The 23,219-nt window shown below is 44.1% G+C and overlaps 1 protein-coding gene across 3 annotated transcripts in view; it reads left to right on the top strand.

Annotated features, from left to right (window-relative positions):
• The window catches only part of RASSF4 (Ras association domain family member 4), a 1,767,318-nt gene that overhangs the window by 1,555,723 nt on the left and 188,376 nt on the right, over positions 1-23,219 (top strand). The window lies entirely within an intron of this gene.

The following is a 23,219-nucleotide window of genomic DNA, read 5'->3' as shown; positions in this document are numbered from 1 at the left end:
CTTTTATTCCCCCTTCTATTTTAAGAAAATTGCATACAAAAAATATTGTTCCTCTTCTAGAAAACATAAACCTGGATGCACCCCTGGTGTACAAAATCTAGCCCCTTTGTTTATATCACTCTGCAAAGATTTCCTTACCACAGCTCTTCTACATATTTATAACATCTGCTTAATTCAAAATACAATACCAGAAATATGGAAAACTGTTCTGGTTAGACACCTTCCTAAACAGCCTTAGCCAGTAAATACCTCCCTCTTTCACCCTATCTCCTTCCTCTCTACACTTGGGAAAATACTTGAAAAACTAATCTACAACCAACTGACCACGTACATCCAATAATACCATCTCCCCACTCTTACACAGCATGGATTTTGAGCTGGCTGGAGTACAATGAAAGCACTATGGTCACTTACAGATGAGATTCTTCTCAACATGGATAAAGGAAACCTTTCAGGAGCTCTCCTTACTGACCTCTCTAAAGCTTTTGATCTAAATGACCACTTCCTGCTGCTTCAACCCCTCCAAGAAATTTGGGTTACCCTAACACTGTTACCTGGTTCCAACATTTCTTAACAAGTAGGTATTTCAGAGTCAAAACAGGCCCATTTCTACCACTGACAGCACCCCTTACCAGACTAGTGCCCCAGGGATCTGCACTCAACTCAGTTTTGTTTTCAGACTTTGTTAACAAGCTGCCCTCTGATCTCCCTAACCTTCCTATTACTTTTTATGCAGATGTCATGGTTATTCTTCAATCCACTCCCTCACATTCAACTATTCAAACCCAGTTTCAGTCTGACCTCTGCTCCCTTAATTCTCAGCTAAACAATCATCTTGCATCCACAGTCATAGCCTATCCTATTTCATTACTAATTAACAGATCCTTTACCGAAAATAACATGCCAACCTTGTGAAAAGCCTTTTTCATCATTCCCCTTCACAAAGGTGGACCCTTTTCCAAACTCTATCGCCCAATAGCAATTCTTTCACCCCTGTCAAAGATTCTAGTGAGATGCATACATCACCAAATCCTCTCTCACCTCTTCTTCAACAACCTTCTCTCTCCAACCCAACATTGCTTCCGCCCATCACGCAGTACCTCCACTGCCCTACTCAGATTCACAACACTATAAATTCCTACAGGAACCAAGGTAAACTTGTCTCCACTACCTTCCTTAATTTATCGAAGGCATTTGACATGGTATCTCACAAAAATCTTTTAACCTGTCTCTCTGACCTTAACTTCAACACCCCCACTCTGCTCTGGTTCGAAAGCTACCTAGGCAAACAACACCAGTCTGTCAAATGGATAAACTGCCTATCCATTCCACTCCCAGTCACCCTAGGCATATCCCAAGGTTCTATCCTTGGCCCACTTCTCTTTAATATCTTCACCAACCAACTCCATCTAGCTACCACAAAAGCCAGTATAGTTCAATATGCTAATGACACAATCCTCATATGATCTACACCCAGCATCCAACTTCTTCAGCAAAAAGCCCACTGAAATTGGGAACTGGCTCAATAACTCACAACTTATACTTAACCCCCCAAAAAAACTCATGTTGTTCCACTCAACCAAATCCACTAACCTCCCCTTTTCCATATTCTCCACCAATAACACTCAAATCACCCCAGTCTCTGAGGCAAAACTCCTAGGAATCACCATTGACCAACAACTCAAATTTAATAAACACATATCAACAACCATCTCTAAGGTCCACAAAAAACTGGGCTCCCTCTACAGATGCAAAAGGTACCTTACCTCAGAATCTCATATTGCCATATCTAGAACTCATCTTTTTGTCCACACTGCTATATGCTTCTCCCTCACTAACAAACCTAAATAAAATTCACTTAAACAAACTCTCCACCTGCTACAACAAAATTGCCAGATTCACCACCAGTGCTGTCACATTCCCACCATTGCCATACCCTACACACCCTACACTGGCTAGAATTCCCCAACCTACTAAAATATCACTAACTCAGCTTAGCCCACCAAATACTGTGCTACCCTGAAAAACACCTGCCCTGAACAACCGTCTTAACTTCCACAATCCTAATAGGCAACTATGCTCTAGCAACAAAGCCTTAATTGAAACCATCTCTTGCTAAAACAACTCAGGGGAATTGCTTTTTGCCCATGAAATTGCCAAAAACTGGAAAAACCTTCTTCCTGACCTTAGACTTCTAAATTCTACATTCTCCTTTAAGACTGTCCTAAAATCATATCTCTGCTTCAACCATCTATGCAACTGTAACAAACCACCATAAAACAACACACTACTACACGGAAACCTTTTTTACAACTCAGGGTTGCTGTTCAGACTGTACAATACAGTTTTTACAACTCAGGGTCGCTCTTCAGACTGTACAATACTCATCTGATTGCATCTCAATGTTCTATGTAAATATTGTAAATATTTGTACAAATAATCATCTGTTCTTCCATCCATCCATCAGTGGAATACTGCAAACTTCCATGCTCATTTTGTATAAAAATGTTCATCTTTTATCCAGTAATAGAATACTCATTGCTATTAACTGAAATATCTTTATATTATGACATCCACCTGCAAACTTATATATATATATATATATATATATATATATATATATATATATATATATATATATATATGCTCTGACTTATTGTAGGCATCTTGTAATGTTTTATACTATGTTGAAGTAATCTGCAACTGTTTATCTCATATTATTGTAAATTGCATTATGTTTCTTCTAATTGTGTTGGAGCTTTTCTTCCCAGGACTCCGCTGAAAACGGACCCTTGCTGTCCAGTCGGACTATCCTGGTTAACAAATGTGAAATAAATAAAATAATAAGCTGAACAGCAAAAGCGAAAGGAAACTCCACGCAGCAAACTGCCAAAACAGACCAGATAACGTACTTGATAATGTACTTTTTAACGTATATTAAGTTTATTAAAAAAACAACAACGTTTTTGTCCTCCTGAATCAGAAGACTTCTTCAGAAAAGACGAACAGACAGTCCAAGCTTTTTTTAAAAACTTTCCGCTCAAAAATTCAAATGTTTTAACCAATCAATGAGTGTACTAATAAAGTACGTCTCACAAATTAAAGAGCCATACGCAAGACTTGCTAAAACACACTAGAGTGCACGTAATCAATACATAATAAATAAAATGCACAAGAGCGTATAAATAAATGAATGTATACACCTTGAAATTAAATATTTAATATTGATAAACAATAACTAAAATAGCAAAATGTAAACCACATAAACATACACGCAGTTTATATCGGAGCACACATTAAATGTTCTTCAAACACGACATAATATATACACCGTATAAAGCATCAGCACTCTATTAAGCTTAAAAAATAGGCATGTTGGAAATAAACATGCTAATTGCGACGTTTCTATAAAATACCACACTGTTACAAGGTTACTAAGAAGTAGATGTTGAAAAGACACTGGGCAGGATTCAGGAAGCCTCCGTGTAAGAGTTATAACTCTTACACGGAGGCTGCAGTTAAACGGTGTGATGTCAGCATGTCATGCATATGCATGAGGTGCATGAGGCATGCTGAATCACACTGTAACTCTTACACGGTCCGTGTAAGAGAGTAGGGGGCGTGTCCGTAGACACGCCCCCAGAAGTCTAGAATGGCTGAAAGTAAACAGCCACGAGGGAAGCCATGGAAATGTGAATAACCACACTACAAAACACATGCCCCCACAGACCAGCAATGTAAAAAGTGAGCAGATGTTGTAAAATGAAAATAAAAATGTTTTATTTTTTTTAAACCCCGTAAATGTGTGCTACTGTGTGCGCTCATGTGAGCGGGTGTGCCACTAGCGCAACTGCAATTAGGAATCAGTGGAAAAGGATATAAGAACTAAATATGCAAAGTAAGCCAAGAAGTAATAGCATAGCGGTAGAGTTGTCGGCTTGAGAGCAGGCAAGGTTCGAGCCCACACAACAGCCTCTTTTTTTTTTAAATAAGCACTAAAAAGGCACCTGACAGTATTGTACAAATGTAAAAGTATTCCCTTTTGTAAAATGGAATGAAATGGAGCATATGTTTTCAAGTAATACAATAATAAAAATATTTAGAAATGTACTGATAGCTAAACTGCAGTGAGACAGAGTGCCCATAGCTAAGTAGTGTTTCACAAACTGCAAACTGCTTGCCCATAGCTAAGGACTGGTTTAACAGGCTCAAACTGTGTGCAACTAGCTGCACTACATTTAACATGTGTGTTACTAGCCAATTAATGTTTAATCCAGCGTTTGCGCAACGCGCCCACAAGCTAACCGGCGGTGCACATGCGTGAGCTCCGCGCAAACGAGCACAGACCTGGTTTTAAAGTGTTTAAATGTGCTTTTGGCATAATTGATTGACAGGTCCTGAAGTCATTTCCAGACAGTCATAAAATTTAAAAGTCAGTGGTCAGATTCGAACCCAGGATACCATGCACTAGAGTCAAGGTACTAAACCATGACAGCAGTACTTAGAAATGCAGAAATAGCATATAAATAGGATATAAGCCAAAATGGAGCATGATAAAGCAGTTTCTGTGAAGTAGATACAATTCTGAACCGGCCAATCATAGAAATGTGTGGGAAAATCGGCATATATAAGCCACATAGGCGGGAATACACAGCATAAACGATTGTAGAATAGACCTGCAGGCAGAATGAGTGGAGTAGGGGAGGAACGTTGCATTCGAGCACAGCGGTGGGGCATTGAGGAGTCCAGATACATGGTCTGGCTCCTAGTTCACCATCATGAGGCCCAACTCATGCAGGGCCAGGTCTCATGGGGAGCATACAGGGTGGAGGCATGGGACCAGTTGGCTCATGATCTGACCAGTGCTACTGGCATTCCACGCACTGGTGAGCAGGTCTGTCACCACCATGCGGACCTGAAGCGACGTAAGCAAGACCAGTTGGCCCAATGGATCCAGGAGGCCCGGGATATGCCCAACGCCCCACTACTGAGTAAGTTACATTTTACTTATGTATGTAAGGAATTCAACTAGCTGATACCAAGGAGATGTGTATTCCAATATTACTTGTTTTGTATTACAGCTGCAGGTGTCCGCTCTGCGAATCGAATGGCACATGAGCGGAGGCTGGTGCGGCTGCGCCACCATGCAGGTCAGTAACCCCACCTAGTACTTGTAAATAAATATTATAGTGTAGCACGTAGCAGAACACTGCAGTGTATTGATTAAAAGTAATAGAATGTGCAAGCAGCAAGTAAAAGTCTGCAGATATGGCTACAACATGTTCATCAGTATGCAAGTGAAACTGGGAATATAAGTGATAGAAATAAATAGTGCTGTAATACAGATGTCCCACCATCAATTAAATGTAGTATAACCTGCAGTAGTCTCAAGAGTACAGCTTCAGAAGCTGAGGTAATCACAGGTGAGATATACCCCCTGTTGAAATGCTGAATCATGACAGAAGTGAGTCTGCTGGAAAGTGTTGGAATCCCCACAGGTCTAATATGTGAACAAAGCCTAGAAGTACCAACCTGAACTGTGAAATTGCAGGATGTATGAGAGTGACAGAAAGGGTCACGTATCAATGAATAATGAAGTAATAGCACCTGAATATATAAGCTTCAGTGTGGTTCTACAGAAATAAATCCATGTGGGAATTAAAACTTAACATCCCAAACTGATTTCAGTGTGTCTGACTCTTGAATGTTCAGGGCAAACTCTGTATATGGTGATCACCGTCAGCAATTTGCAGATAGAATGAATGATTGTCTGACATACTAAACATCCATAGCTGTCCCCTGCCCTGTCATGAAAGTGTAGCAGGATGATGTATCTGATCAAATTCAAAATAACCAGGATAGTGATGTATCTGTAACAGGTCTAGCTTGACAGTCAAGTAAGAATCAGTGGGAAAGTATCACCCACATGTTAATTTTGTTTCTATTACAAATGTATATGAATGTATAATTTATGAATGTGTCATCATTTTCTTTCTCCACCCCACCCTATAATTGCAAATAAAAAAAACGCTAAATATTGGTATGTGAACATTTCATTAACCATGGACATTTGTCCTGTTTCAAAAATATATGCATGTGTGTTGTTGCATGTGCCCTGGTCATACCTGCAAACCGGCAAACCTGATGGCCTGTTGCCATTAATCAACCCTGCATGTTGTTTAATTGTGTATTTCTGTTCAAATAATGCATGTGATATTGATATGCCCGTTGTTCAATGGTGTTAATATCTGGGTGTTTGTTAAATGTGAATACCAATGCATGCTGTTACAACTAATTTGAATGGAATAATATGCCACTAACCCAAACTAACATAACATACACACAAACCTAGAATGCTTGGGAAGGCAGGTCCCAGCGGACCCACCTCTCCCACCTCAGCTGGCGAGTGCACCTGGCACTAGTGCCCAGGCTGGACCCTCCTCCAGTGGCCCTGTGCCACCTTCGGGTGGAAGTGCTGCAGGGGATGGGGCCCGTCCCCCCTCTGCAAGCGTGGCTGGAGGAGCACGTCCCCTCACCCTCCAAGGTGTGGTGCGAAGGGAGATCCAAGACTCTGTCCTTGGGCCCCTACGCCAGCTTGAGGCCCGGGTGGCACAGCTTACGGGCTTGCCCATTGTCCCGCCTGCACAGCCCCTAGCACAGCCCTGTCCTGGGCTGTGAAGGAACAGTGGCAACTGCCTATGGGTGGGGATATCAGTTCCACTGTTGCCATCTGTGGGCTCATGTGCCATGGATATCCCAACCTCCGTCCCCGTCAATTGTGTAACCCCCCACATGTGTCATACACCGCCCCTGTATGTGTCTTGTCTGTCTTGTCTGTTAACCTACCCAACCTACCTCCCCAGCTATACCGACTACCTCACCTGACATACCACTCTCACCTGATAAAAAAAAAAAGGGCACTCTGTACCCACAAAAAAATTACGCCCCATACATAGCTGTCCATGTTGCACACATGTCCACTGGACATCGAAACTGTTAATTACAATTGGCTGTACAACAGGTATTAATGTTGTCCTGACACCTCTCTCAGGGGTGGAAGGTTCCAAATGTCACACCAAATTGCATGCAAATGCACAGCTGTTGCTGAGAAAGACATGGGCAGCTATGGGTCTCACCTACATCCTTCCTGCAAATACCAAGCTTGTTTCCCTGCTGTCTTACCCTCTTTGTGACCCCTTTTTCACCACTTTCCTGTCACCCCTTTTTCTTTTCTTTCAAAGAAAATAGCACGGGTGTGCGCTTGTGTGCGCGGAGCTCAACGCCAGTGCGCATGCGTGAGCTCCGCGCAAACGAGTGCAGACCTGGTTTTAAATGCTTAAAAGTGCCTTTGGCACCTTTGATTGACAGGTCCTGTACTCATTTCGAAAGAAAAATAAATTCCCACTGTCAGTCTCGAACCCAGGACCCTGGTAACACTAGTCTGTATAACCTACCACTAAGCCATGACTCTCATACAAGAACATAGTGCTAAAATAAATATAACATGTAATAGTAGGAATCAATAGAAAGGTAATATAGAATGTGTACTACCCAAAGCATGTCAGGTAGATTTTAATGCCTGAATTACTGGATTCCCACACTAGTTTAGTGTTCACGGAAACAACCCTGCTAATTGTTAGCTTGTACATAATAATGTGAGGTAATGTTCATATATGAAACTATTATATGTACACACACATATATATATATATATATATATATATATATATATATATATATAAATACATGTGAAATATAGTGGTAGGTGTCAGTATTCACACACACTCACTACAGGAAGCAGTGAAAATAAATGCAGCAACCACAATCTACAACACAGCCTGACTCCTGTGAGACTTAATAACCCTTTTAACTGCGTAAAGGTGCCTTCAGCACTTTGATTGACAGGTGCTATACTCAGTTTGAAAGAAAAAATTCCTACTGTCAGTTCCAAATCCAGGACCTTGGTAACACTAGTCTGTATGACCTACCACTAAGACATAACTCTCATACAAGAACATAGTGCTGAAATAAATATCACATGTAATAGTAGGAATCAAGATAAAGGTAATATAGGATGTGTACTACCCAATGCATGTCAGGTAGATATGTAATGCCTGAACTACTGGATTCCCACACTAGTATAGTGTTCATGGAAACAGCCCTGCTAATTGTTAGCCTCTACATAATAATGTAAGGTAATGTTCATATATGAAGGTATTATATGTACACACACACACACACACACACACACATATATATATATATATATATATATATATATATATATATATATATAAATATATTAATACATGTGAAATATAGTGGTAGGTGTCAGTATCCATACACACTCACTACAGGAAACAGTGAAGATAAATGCAGCAACCAGAATCTGCAACACAGCCTGACTCCTGTGAGACCTACTAACCCCTTTAACTGCTTAAAGGTGCCCCTAGCACTCTGATTGATAGGCCCTATACTCAATTTGAAAGCAAAATATAAGCATACTAGTAGGCCCTACCACAAGACCATTGTAACACTAGTCTGTATGACCTACCAGTAAGCCATGACTCTCATACAGGAATATAGTGCTAAATAAGTGGAACATGTAATAGTAGGAATGAAGATAAAGGCAATATAGTATGTGTACTACCCAAAGCATGTCAGGCAGACTTTTACTGTCCCAATTACTGGATTCCCATACTAGTGTAGTGTTAACAGAAACAGCCCTGCTAATTGTTAGCTTGTACCCAATATTGTCAGCTAATGTACATATATGAAAGTATGTATATGTACACATATGTATATATAGCAATACATATGAAATATAGTCATAGGTGTCAGTATGCATACACACTCACTACAGGGAACAGGCGAGAGAAATGCAGCAACCTGAATTCACAACACAGCATGAAGCATGAGAGATGTACTAACCTCACACTCACAGAAAATTGTCAACAGCATACCAGCATGGTCCACGCCCTTACAATCTGAAAGGGCAACGCCTATCTCACATACACTTTTATAGCACTGTCCTGAAATCACAGTGAGACATGCAATCAGTACACAACTGGCTATATGCAATTAGCCAATGCTGCCTTACAACTGGTGCAGAGGCCATCACGTGGACCTATGCAGATACCTACAAAAGCATCCAGTACCCACACTCCACACATGCAATACAGTCATTGCACAAAACCTACTGAGAAAGAGAGAGAGAGAGACAGAGAGAGAAATAAAAAATATATATACAGACAGCCAGCAGCAAAACCACCAGCAGCAGCAGCAAACAGCAAGCAGCAAGCAGCACCACTGGCACAGCAACAGCTGCCACAAACACAGGTAGTGCAAAGTAGCAGGTTAATACTGTGTTTACTGTGACACCTCCAAATGTATCATAGTTCACTATCTATAGGTATGTCCATGAGATAGGTTGTGTGTACATAGTCCTGAAATATATACATATGTAATATTGCTGTACATGTTGCCCATACTTAAAACTTCCATAGCTTAGAACACAAGGCCAGTTGTGCATATGATGCAGTAGTTACCAGGGTCAGTAGAGGTTACTCCTCATTGGTGTGGGACCACTGTGTATGTATGGCACTGTTCAGGTACATATCCTGTAGCATGGCCAGGGATTAATATCAGTCTGTCATGTGGTGCTATGTCCTCCAGGGGTGAACGTAGCACACATCCAGGGATACCATTTCGTAACAGTGATGCTATGTGTTCTGCAATGTTGAGGGTGGCCCTCACCTGGACATGTGAGAGGATAGGGAGGTTACAGTCATCTGTGATAACTAATTCCACTTGTGTAGGAGAATGGGGGGGGTGCCTGCACCTAAACTGTCTGCAACAATGTTGCCAATATCTGTGCATTTGGTGAATGTGAAGCATCTTAACACTGCTGACCTCAGATGCCTTGCCTTCATGTGAATCTGCCCTGTGCTGCAGTAGCCTCCTGCAATTGTTATACAATGTGCCTGTATCTGTAGTCCACTGGACAGGATAAGTAAGTGGTGTGCATACGTTCCGGGTTAGATATGTGTGTGCACAGTACATGCAGTATGTGGGATGTCTGTGGTAAGCTTTTGCAAAGGGGCCAGCAGTGTGTGTTGTGGCTTCCACTGGCCCAATGGGCTGCATGGATAGCATCACAGTCCTAACTAGTGAATAACTGTGTAATTACATGCATACATAGCAAGGTAGTGTACTGTGCTTGTGGTGTTGTTGGGATATGTATATCCAGGCTGAGTAATGTGTGTCCACATCACAGGGTTGGATGGCAACACACATCCAGTATGTAGGGATGAACACACAGAGTGTTTCAGACGTGTCGCCTGTGCAGAAATATCTGGCCATTACCTGTGCATCCCCCACAACACACACATATGCAACATATGGCAGAAGTACTATAGCAGTACACATAGGTTCATAGGTTCATACTAGGCTATTTGCCCTAGGGCATTGATAAGCCTAGTAGAATGTGTTTGTCTTTTGCCACCCAATCACAATCTATGCTGCTATGCCCTTGTCCGATGTTAGTATACTGTGCCTCTGTCTAACAGTGACATAGAAGTGATACCTGGGGTACAACTATGATCTCCATCCACCCATTCAGATTCCTATGGAAGAGGGTCAATGAGGGACTCTGCCTAACCTGTAGTGTGAGTTCATTACAGAGTGAAGGGAGCCTCTGGGTTAGGAATATGGACCTCCAGCATGTCCTATTTATGTCAGTGCTGAGGTTCAGGTCTCCTGAGCGTGTGGCTGTATGGGACTCTGATTTCCTGAGGTGCAGCATGTTCATTACTTCTGGGTTGGACATGGCTGTATATGGCAGGCACAGATTGCCTCTGAACAGGCAGTATGCCACTGAGTACAGCTGGATTTCCTTTAACTGGGCAGCATATGGCATCTGTTTGAGCCCTTTGATCCTCTTGATGAGGTACTGTTGGCCTTTACCAGTTGCTGTAGGTATCTGGTTAGGTACATCCCAAAAGGTGCATTGTACGCAATTATAGGCCTGATGATGGATGAGTAAAGAGGCACAATGACCTCCCCTGCCGTACATGTGAATCCCTCATGATTAGCTGGGCTATATAACATGTCTTTCAATCCACGTTGGCCATGTGGTTGACAAATGACAGATTGCTATCATGTTTGTTCCCCAGGTCCCCAATTACGTCTTCTGTACTCAATGGCCTAACACCTATGTGGTACTTTGCCACCAATGTGGAGGACTGTTATGCAGGCACAGGCACGTATGGAAAGGTACACCAGACAGGGTCTGAGGGAGCTGAGAGCATGTCGCACAGCCATGACAGACGGCATGCGTGACGTTGCGAATGCTATCCGTAACTTCACAGATGTCGTTGACAGACGTTGTGGGGACATACAACAGCTGCTCCATAACAAGATGTCCATGGGCCAGGGCGATGGTGTGCGTTTGCAATGTCGACATGGCCGTATGCCAGCAACAGCACCAGCTGGCAATGGCCGCGGACGACAACAGGCCCATTCATGCACCTCAAGTGCCAGCACCAGCCCCAGCAATGCTGGGTCTGTGCTGTCATCAGGACGCCCCAGGAGACCACGTGCACGTGGCTCTGGACAGTCCCAACAGGGAACTGTGTCCAGTCAACACACCCCCACTTCTGATGACAGTACCCAGTCTGGGTTAGTACCGGATACGGCCAGTAGCACGCCTGCCAGGCACAGGTACCGTGTCCGTGCCCACAGACACTGATCTGGATGACCTGACAGGTGCAGTCTGTGGCTGTCCACAAAACCCTGTACATGGCAGCCATTATGTGGGACTGTGTGCATGCTTACACACATGCAGAAATGTAACACCTAGGGCAAACAAATACACACACACACTGCACCAACACTGGTCCACCCTGTACTGCTGCCCCTCACAAACACACATACACACACATGTCAATTGGTGTTACCAGTGGCTGGCTTGGGCATACCTACCCACACCCTGTGCATATGATGACACTGTGCCACCTCCTGCATACTACAACATTGGTGCAGGAAAAGGTAAACACATTGCTGATGCACAGGGTGACTACATAGATGTGTATAAGTAGTAACATGTTGGTAACTGTTCACTGTTCCACTATGATTGTGTGTATATCCCAGCAGTCCTGCTGCAGTAACTGTATGAATGTCCTCAATTATCTGCACCCATACTACTTACCAAAGTGTACCAGCTGCACACCATCACATGCTACCATTGACTATGGGAATGCGCATCTTGTGCTGTTATGTAGATTCAGCTATATGTATCTGTTCTGTCACACATGCATTTACACACACCCTGATACCCCCACACATGCAATCGCTCACCTGCCATTCCCATTATTTATTATCCTACATGAGTAGCTGTCGATACATGACAGGTACACATTTGAGAAGTGCACTATGTTGATTACTACCGATTTCCTCCTCTCTACCTGTACTCACAGGGTGCAGGCAACCTCATTAGTTCAAAGGTGTACTGTGCATCAGGTACTGTGGTACCCTGATTGCCACATCAAACATGTTTCCCATACGGAAATGCACACACAGACACATCCCACATCCACACACTTGCCACATTCAGGCTTCAAAACACTATCTAGGTATATTCTGGTACATGCGTGTTACAGTAGCATGTAACACTATACTGAGTACTGGCAGTTGTCTGTTGTCATGTTGTTTGTATAGAGTAAAAGGATTGTTCATTTATCCTACTTCGTTTTGTGGACATTACTTGAAGAAGTGTTACCTTACATGTGTTATTGGTACCACCACCTTCTCTCTTGTAGTTTTGTTTGTATAGGGTGCTGTCAACATCACTGCTTGTTAAGGGAAATGTGCACCCTGCAGTGCATAGCCCCATTTGGCAAAAGCCACATCCCACCCCCACCATTGTGCACACACACTAACCCCACCCACAGTAAAACACATACTTTCCATTTGCAAGATTCAAACCCCTACCTAACTGTGTTATGACAGTAGAGGCAGACACATTAGCAGAGTGTGCTATTTGCATTAGTGGGAGAAATCCTTTGTAATGCTGTACTTAGAGGGTGCTGACATCATCTGTGTGTAGGAGGAGGAATGTGCACCCTGTAGTGTGTTCTCCCAGTTGGCAAAAGGCACTTATCCCTCCCAGCATTATGCACACACACACAAACCCCACTCTTACTAACACACATACATTCCTTTTGCAGGATTCAAACCCCTACCTAACCATGTTATGACACCGGAGAAAGACGCATTAGCGGAGCGTGCTATACGAGTTACTGGAGGACTTTAATTCAGGTAATATAGTTATAGAGTCCTGACATCATCAGTGTTTCAAAACGGGAATCTGCATCCTGTAGTGTACTGTCACAGTTGCTAATAGGGGCATTTCCCATACACACATCGATGTGTTCGAGGTTTGCATATGTGGGGGATCCAGTACTCCAGTGTGATTAGTATATGGTTCGATTGCAACAATGAGGGATATACTTCCAGTGGTGAGCATTTTGTACTCATGTTTGTGATGATCAGGTCTAGTATATCTGCCCCTCTTGTGGGAAGGTTGATTACCTGTTCCATAGCTAAAGAGTGTCTGATTTATGGGAACCCTAGAGCTTGGGTATTGTGGCTTGTGTAATGTTCACAGTCTATGTTTGGGTAGCTGACGTCACCCAGTATGATGGTGTTTGCAGAGAAATCTATACTCTCCAGTGCGAGCATGAAGGCTGTGTGGGAGTCCTGAGATTGAGAGGGTGCTGTAAGAGCTCCTCTGTGTCTCTTTCCATGTGGTCCAGGGAGGTACGTCTCAGGTTGTTTGCACCAGCATGGACAATGACTGCCTCATACTTGTACTTGCTGTGGAGTGACCTGTGTGCCTGTGTTATGTGGCACATTCTATCACCCGACAGGTAGCTAAATGTGACCCTCACCTTGCTCAGTCTGGAGGGCGGGACGTCAGTCAACAGCTCATGTCAAGCATGTTCAAATGCCTCATAAATGATGTGGAAACCTTCAAAGGCCCCAGGCCTGTTGAAAATATGGACCAGACTGCAGATACCTGTATAAAGGCATTCTATGGACACATTCAGGAATGCATGGATCATGCAACCACATATGAAAGCATGACCCAATCCTCCAAAGGCAGACGTCCTGTGTGCTGGACACCAGTCATAAACAAAGTATATAATAGAAGGATGAAGCCACTACATGATACAACAAACTCCCAAAATGTGAAGGCATCGCTGATGAGTATTAGAAGACAACTACAGGCACTCATACGATTGTCTAAGGCCATCTTTGAGAGAAGATTCCACAAGCCACTGAGGATAATCACAAGGCTTTCTGTAGTTATGTTAGGAACCTGGGTGGTAATACCCAGATATGCTCAGAGGTAATCCAAGATGTCACACGAATTACAAAACACACAGACATTGCCAACATCCTAGTGGACAGGTTCACTGCTACCTTCTCCCCCCCACCACACCAAAAGGGCAAATATGTCTCCCAGCAGAGTGCTGCCCCCCCTGACATCACAGATGCTCAGGTAAGAGCTGCCCTCTCCAAAGCAATAAACACTGCATCAATGGGACCAGACAGTGTCCCGGGCTGTGTCCTACATGAACCACAAGAAGAGCTACACCCAGACATAACACTACTGTTCAATCCCAGCCTTACTACATGATATGTGGCCAAAGAGTGGCGTGCAGCAACAGTGGTCCCTCTACATTCAGATGGTGCCTTAACGGATCCTGGACACTATTCGCCCCATATGTCTGAATAGCTTGGTCTGCAAAGCTATGGCAAGGATCATCATGAACCTCACATATATAGATATTGGGGACCTACAGACATGTCACCATACACAGTTTGGCTTTGTTAATGGCAGATCCTGCCTCTCAAACCTGTTTGATTTCTTTGAAACAGTCACCAAGGCCACTGTCAAGGGGAAGGAGTTCTACACAGCCTACCTGGACCTTGCATAAGCCTTTGATACAATACCCCACTTGTGCATTCTAGGGAAGCTCACCAGTGTACATATTAACCCCTATGTCCCTATGGATATTGCACAGTGGCCCAAGGACAGAACACACATGGTTAGAATTGCTGGAGCCATGTCAGCCTCAAACCAGTTACAAGTGGTGTCCCACAAGGCTCAGCCCTGGGAGCTGTCATGTTCATTATATGTTTATCATAGGTACAGGCCAACATGGAAGTACTGTGGCTGAGCAAGTCGCAGATGACTGCAAACCGGATGCCATAATCAACTCTCCAGCTAACACACGCATCCTCCAAAAGGGCCTCTTGCAAACACACGGCTTGTGCCACAGCCATGGCCTCAAGGTGAATGACAAAAAGCGTATAGTCATCCCCTTTGTCAAACACAAAGTGACCACAAAGTACCACATATGTGTTAATCCATTAAGTGCAGACGAAGGAATTATGGACCTTGGGGTACACAGGTTGATAGCATTCTACCATTTGACAACAACATGGACAAAGTGGTTATGAAAACATTTTATATGGGCCACATCATCATGATGGGATTCACATGTAGATCAGGGGAGGACACTGTGCCCCTTTACTCATCCCTCATCATGCCCATAAATGACTATAATGACCCTGTCGGCATGCACCTTACCAGACACCTGCAGCAACTGGAAAGACCACATACGTACCTCGACCAGAGGATCAAATGGCTCAAACAGATGCCACATACTGACTGGTTAAAGAAACAGCAGCTCTACTCAGTGGCATACTGCCTCTTCATAGGCAATCTGTGCCTGACATATAAAGACATGTCAAACCCTCACTTAATGGCCATGCTGCACCTCAGAATATCCAGATGCCATCAGGATACACACTGGAAAGACTTGAACCTCAGGAGTGATATACATAGGACATGCTGGAGGGGCACATTCATAACTCAGAGGCTCCCTTCATTCTGGAATATTATCCCAATAGAGGTTAGGCAGAGTCACTCAGTGACTATCTTCAAGAGTGATATTAATGACTGGATGTGACATTGTAGGGTTACCCTGGGTATCACTTATGTGTCACTGTTAGACAGAGGCACAGTATACTAACCTTGGAAAAGGGCATAGCAAGATAGATTTACAATGCATGGTGAAAGCCACACACATATTCTGGCTAGGTGGATAAATGCCCTGGGCAGACATCCCTGTATGAACCTATAGACCTATGTATCTTGTTCACCATTGGCCCTATGTGCTGTTAATCACCAATGCAATCTCAATACTATGGTAGCATGTGCAAAGGTCAGTTGTCAGTCACCTCTATGGTACATTTGTGGAATATGTGAGTCATGTAGTAATGTCACAGCTGCCACATGTACACAGTCAACCCTATCCCCTACCCATGGATGTACAACATATGTATGAGATGGAAACACATGGCCAAACTGTGGACTAAGCACTCTGAACCCAGTACTGGCATAACCTGTCAGGTGGCATGAAATACTACAGTGACAGCAATACCAGTCTGATGTGGACCTACACTGACAGCAATACAAGCATGGAAACACACCGGGCCACTCGTGGAGCCTAAGGATAGCATCCTGCATGACTGGCAGACACCTCTGCAGCTGGCACACAGGCATATGTTAGGCCTCCACACAGCACGAATAACACATAGCACACAAATCCTGTGTGCCAAACAAGCACAGTCTGTACAGCTATACAACAGTACTGCTGCAGTTGTGTTAGGTACTTTTATTATCCAGTACAGTGAGGACATGCTCACCAGGCTGGACAAGGTGGAGGTCACAGTGATATGCTCATGGGGCACTATGGTCCACCACATAACACAAGCATACAGGTCAGTCAGATGCATGGACACATATGACTCAGTCATTGTCCATGCCACCACAGCTAATGTGGGATGTCCCTCACTGGGATACATGATAGGGAACATGGAAGGGATCACTGAGCAAGTGAAACAGGCTGGTAGAACCCTGACCTTGGTTGGCATCAGACCCTCCCCAGGGATTCTGACATATTACTGAATGCTAATGAACTACTGTAGCTACAACACCCTAGCTGAACGGTTCTTAGCATGCGGTCACTGCATTGCTATGGAATAATGTCTTACCACTCCCACAACAGGTGAAAACATGCAGCACCTGTTCATCAACAACAGGTAGACTATATGACCCAGACCAGGTGTGTATCCCTCACTACTAGGCTGATAGCATCTACATCTCACACTGTATATACACATCCCACATGCAGCACCTGCCCAGAAGACCACACATCCCACATGCAGCACCTGCACAGAAAACCACACATCCCACATGCAGCACCTGCACAGAAGACCACAGTCATAATGTTACCCTGTGCAAATACCATGTATTCACATGTGGCAGGCATCACACATGGTAACCATTGAAGGTCACAGGCACATATGTGTATTTGGCACACACATACATCATGTGTGCATTGCCATAACTGGTTTAATCAATGTCATGCATTATTGTGAGAGACAACCCGCACACATGGGCATTCTGTGTGGGCAAAACACACGCGGCATGTCTGTAATCAAAAGCCATAAATAATTGTGATATCGTTTAGAAAGGGGTATGTGCATCCTGTAGTGTGTTTTCCCAGTTGCCAAAAGGGTTATTTTTGTCATACACACTTACTCCCCCTTCACACACACTTGCCAGTTGCTGGATTCAAACCCCTACTTAACTAGATTATGACACTAGAGACAGATGCATTAGCAGAGGGCGCTATTCGCATTACTAGGAGATCTCCTTTCCCCTGATATACTTATAGGGTGCCGACATCATCAGAGTTTAGAAAGTGGAATGAGCATCCTGTGGTGTGTTTTCACAGTTGCCAAAAGGGATGTTCCTTTCATACACACACTTACCCCCCTTCACACACACTTGCTGGATTCAAACCCCTACCTAACTATGTTATGACACTAGAGACGGATGCATTAGCAGAGTGTGCTATTCGCATTACTGGGAGATTTTCTTTCCCCTGATATACTTATAGGGTGCCGACATCATCAGAGTTTAGAAAGTGGAATGAGCATCCTGTGGTGTGTTTTCACAGTTGCCAAAAGGGATGTTCCTTTCATACACACACACTTACCCCCTTTCACACACACTTGCCACTTGTTGATTCAAACCCCTCCCTAGCTATGTTATGACACTAGAGACGGACGCATTAGTGGAACGCGCTATTCGGATTACTGGGGGGTTTCTTTTCTCCTGATATACTTATAGGGTGCTGACATCATCAGGGTTTAGAAAGTGGAATGAGCATCCTGTGGTGTGTTTTCACAGTTGCCAAAAGGGATGTTCCTTTCATACACACTTACCCCCCTTTACACACACTTGCTACTGGCTGGATTTAAACCCCTACCTAACTATGTTATGACACTAGAGACTGATGCATTAGCAAAGCGCGCTATTTTGATTACTGGGAGATTCCTTTTCTCCTGATATACTTATAGGGTGCTGACATCATCAGGGTTTAGAAAGTGGAATGAGCATCCTGTGGTGTGTTTTCACAGTTGCCAAAAGGGATGTTCCTTTCATACACACACACTTACCCCCCCTTCCCACACACTGGATTCAAACCCCTACCTAACTATGCTATGACACTAGAGACAGATGTATTAGCAGAGTGCGCTATTCACATTACTGTGAGATTTCCTTTCCCCTGATATACTTATAGGGTGCTGACATCATCAGAGTTTAGAAAGTGGAATGAGCATTCTGTGGTGTGTTTTTACAGTTGCCAGAAGGGATGTTCTTTTCATGCATACACACTTACCCCCTTTCACACACACTTACCACTTGCTGAATTCAAACCCCTACCTAGCTATGTTATGACACTAGAGACGGACACATTAGCAGAGCGCACTATTCGGATTACTGGGAGACTTTTTTTCTCCTGATATACTTATAGGGTGCTGACATCATCAGGGTTTAGAAAGTGGAATGAGCATCCTGTGGTGTGTTTTCACAGTTGCCAAAAGGGATGTTCCTTTCATACACACACACACTTGCCCCCCTTCACACACACTTGCTGGATTCAAACCCCTACCTAACTATGTTATGACACTAGAGACGGACGCATTAGCAGAGCGCGCTATTCGGATTAATGGGAATTTCCTTTTCTCCTGATATACTTATAGGGTGCTGACATGATCAGTGTCTAGAAAGGGGAATGAGCATCCTCTGGTGTGTTTTCACAGTTGCTAAGAGTAACATTTGGACCAAGTGTGTGAGCATGCCCAGTTCAGCCTTCCCATGGTATGTTGTGTGAAAGATGTCTCATTTATCTAAGTGTGTGAGCATGCCCAGTGTGAGCATTCCATATGTTGAACTCTGCAGCCCATCACATTTGTGGATGAGTGTGACCTTCAACACATACCTCCAGTTTATGGTTGTGTGTTCTGTGCCATGTTGTTTAGTTACTGTCCAAATGCTTTTTGTGTGAACACAACAGGGAGTATACTGTGCCTGCAGGTTTTGCATGGGATACTTTGCACACAATTGTCAACATCCGTTCATACTGACCTAACACTGTTGTACTGTATAGTGTAGTGGTTCAGTACTTTCACTGTGGTGGTCAGTATCCTGGGCTTTAGTCCTATCACTGCTTTACATTTCCATAGTGTGCACAACAGCCTGGTTAGAGTCCAGTTGTGGACATCTGCACAAAGGCGGTGCCTCTACGGACCCTGGTAATTACCACCCCATAAGCTTAACAGGTCTAGTCTGCAAAGCTATGGAGAGGATCATAATGGAGCTCATAAACAAAGATATAGGGGACATGCAGACATTGGACCCGTCCCAGTTTGGCTTTGTCAAGGACAGATCATGCCTTTTGAACTTGGTCGACTTCTTCAAAACAGTCACTAAGGCCATTGCTGAGGGAAGGGCAGTCCATACAGCCTACCTTGACCTTGCAAAGGCTTTTGACACATTACCCCACTCGGGTATTGTAGAAGGACCTACCAACCTAAGTGTAAACCCATATGTCACAAGATGGGTTGCAAACTGGCTTAAGGACAGGACCCACAGGGTTAGAGTTGCTGGCGCTATGTCAGACTCCGAGCTGGTCACAAGTGGTGTCCCACAGGGCTCAGTCCTTGGCCCCCTATTGTTCGTCATCTACTTCTCAGAGGTACAGGCCAACATGGGAGGACTTTGGCTGACAAGGTGTGCAGATGACTGCAAACTGGGCGCCATAGTGGACAGTGCATCAGACATGGATATCCTCCAGAAGGGACTCATGGACACTGATAGCTGGTGCCAGAGCCATGGCCTGACGTTAAATGCCCAAACATGTATAGTCATACCCTGCAGGGAAAGCAAGGTAACCACAAGCTACCATATAGGTGGGAATCCTGTAAGCACAGAGGAGGTTATCATGGACCTGGGGACCCAGGTTGACAGTGGCCTTTCTCCCGACACTCACGTTGCTAATGTGGCTAGAAAGACCTTCTACATTGCCCACCTGATCAGGAAGGGATTCACATCCAGATCTAGTGGGGTCATTGTTCCCCTGTACTCTTCACTTATCAGACCAATGATCGAGTACAATGCCCCATTCTGGATGTATCTCACCTGACATCTGCAGCAATGAGAGAGACCCCAAAAGTCCCCCACCAAAAGGATAAAGGGTCTCCAACATCTGTCATATGCTGCCAGATTGAAGACACTCCAGAGGTGACATGTGCCTGACATACAAGGCCATGTCCAACCAGGAAGTAATAGACATGCTCCACCTCAAAATCGCCAAATCCACCAGAACCACTAGGGCAAGTGACTTAAACCTTAGCAGGGATATAAGTAGGACATATTGGAGGGATAGATTTATCACTCAGAGACTCCCTATGCTGTGGAATACAATCCCGGTCCATGTGAGGCAGAGCACCTCACTGGCTCTGTTCAAGGGGAGTCTTTACCTGTGGATGGGAGATCATAGGTTTACCCTGAGGACCGTCTCTGTGCCACTGCTGGACAGAGGCATGACAAACTAATGGGCACAGTATTGTTTCCATATAAGGGGTGGTGTACGCCACAAAACTCTGGGCTGGGCTTATACCTGCCTTAGGGCAGATAGCCTAGTATAAACCTATGAACCTATCTGACCATGTTGCATTATGTTTGGATATGAACTACTTACAACAGCCTCATCCAACATCAGTAGTGTATTCCACAACATAGGTGTACATTGGCAAACACTACCAATGTGCCCTAGGCCATTTCTAATGCTAGTCTGAGAGTGTGTTTGTCCTTCGACACATTGTAAGTGTAGTTTGCCATGACATATGTCTTGTGTAGTATACTGTGCCTCTGTCTACCTGTGACATAACATTGATACCCAGGGTAAACCTACCATCTCCCATCCACTCATTAAGATTCCTGTTGAGAAGAATCAATGAGTGACTCTATGGATAACCTGTACTGGTAGTTTACTCATGCGTGGGGGTGACTTCTGTGTTATGGATAATGCCATAGAGCTTGTCCTATGTATGTCAGTGCTGGGGTTCAGGTCCCTCATGTGCATAGCTCACTGCCATTCAGATTGTACAAGGTGCAGCATGTTCATTGATTCCAGCTTGGACATGGCTTTCAACATCAGGAACAGCTTGCGTCTGGGTGGCCAGCATGGCAGTGTGTGGAGTTGCACTCTGTTTAATCAGGCAACACATTACATGTGTACAAGCTCTTTGATACTCCTGGTGAGGTACTGTTGTGGACTTTACAGTTGATGGAGGTGTCTGCTGAGGTACACCCCACAGGGGCTGTTGTGGTCATTTGTAACGCTGATGAAGGATAACTGCAGAACCACAATGACCTCCCCTTATCTAGATGTCATAACCTTTATGATTAGGTTGATATATGGATTGTTTCTGTTAACACTACAGCCACATGTTTGTCCTATGCAGGATATCTATCCCCTTGTGTACCCAGGTCCGTCATTACATGTGATGTATGTAATGGGTTAACACCTATGTGGTAATTGGTGGTCACTTACTGTATATCCACAGAGGTTGACTATACCGTTATCTCCATTTCACATGCTGACATGGCTATGGCACCAGTTGTCTGTTTCTATGTGGCCCTTTTGTGGGACACTTGTGTCAGCTGGAGTGTCAGATATGTTAGGCGGTTTGTAGTCCTCTGCAAACATGTTCAGGCACAGTCCTTACATGTTGGCCTGTACTTATGGGGCATATATACCAGATGGGAAAGGTCCCAGGGCCAAGCTTTGTGGGATGCCTGTTATATGTGGTTTGTAGTCTGACATGGCTACAGCATGTCTGGCCATGTCAGTTCTGTCATTGGTCTGGTTTGCAACCCCTCTAGTGACATTGGTGTGTATATTTAAGCTGGTGAGCATATCTATATTGAACACGTAGGGTATTGTATGGAAGGCTTTGCAAGGTCCAGCTACACTGTGTGGGCCACATTGCCCTCATCAATGACCTCAATCACTGTTTCAACTGAGTCACACATGTTTAGGGGCAGGGTCTGCACTTCATAAACCCACACTGGCTAGGGTCGGGTGTCAATAGATCCCCAATATCATTATGTCTGCGGTACATGCTGATCCTTACCATAGCTGTGCAGACCAATCTTCACAGGAATCTGTGGTGGTTGTTTTTAGTATCCATTCAAGCGACACCTTTCTTGAGAACACCCACTATTGTTGTACACTGCTCTTTGGGTACATATCCTGTGGTAAGGCTGACATAATGTCAGGGAGGCAGCGATCTGCTGGGAAAATCATTTGGCATTATGAGGGGGGGGGGGTTGCACTGCACCTGTCAGGATGTATGTTGGCAATACGTGTGTGTGTTTGGTATGTTGTTTGTAATATGTGTGTGATCCAGAGCATATCCAGGAATTCACAACACGCTTACTACCATCAGTTGCAGCAGCCTTGGAGTTATCCTTAGTGTTCCATACAATTTGTATCATAGTAGGTTCATGGGTTCATACCAGGCTATCCACCCTAGGGCATTTGTAAGCATAGCCATAGTGCGTGTGGCTTTTGCCACCCCTTGCTATGTGAATATTGTGACCACTTATGATTTACTTAGCTGTGCCTCTGTCTGGACATGACACAGTAAAGACCCCCAGTGTACATCTACAATTATCCATCCATCCATTTTGCTAACTTCCTGTTGAAGAGTGTCAGTGAGGGGCT

The sequence above is a fragment of the Protopterus annectens genome, chromosome 14.part0 (assembly GCF_019279795.1).
Source record: "Protopterus annectens isolate FY-2018-M chromosome 14.part0, PAN1.0, whole genome shotgun sequence".
In the NCBI taxonomy this organism is placed as follows: Eukaryota; Metazoa; Chordata; order Ceratodontiformes; family Protopteridae; genus Protopterus; species Protopterus annectens.
The sequence above is the reverse complement of the archived record's forward strand: the minus strand, read 5'-3'. Positions and strand labels throughout refer to the sequence as shown.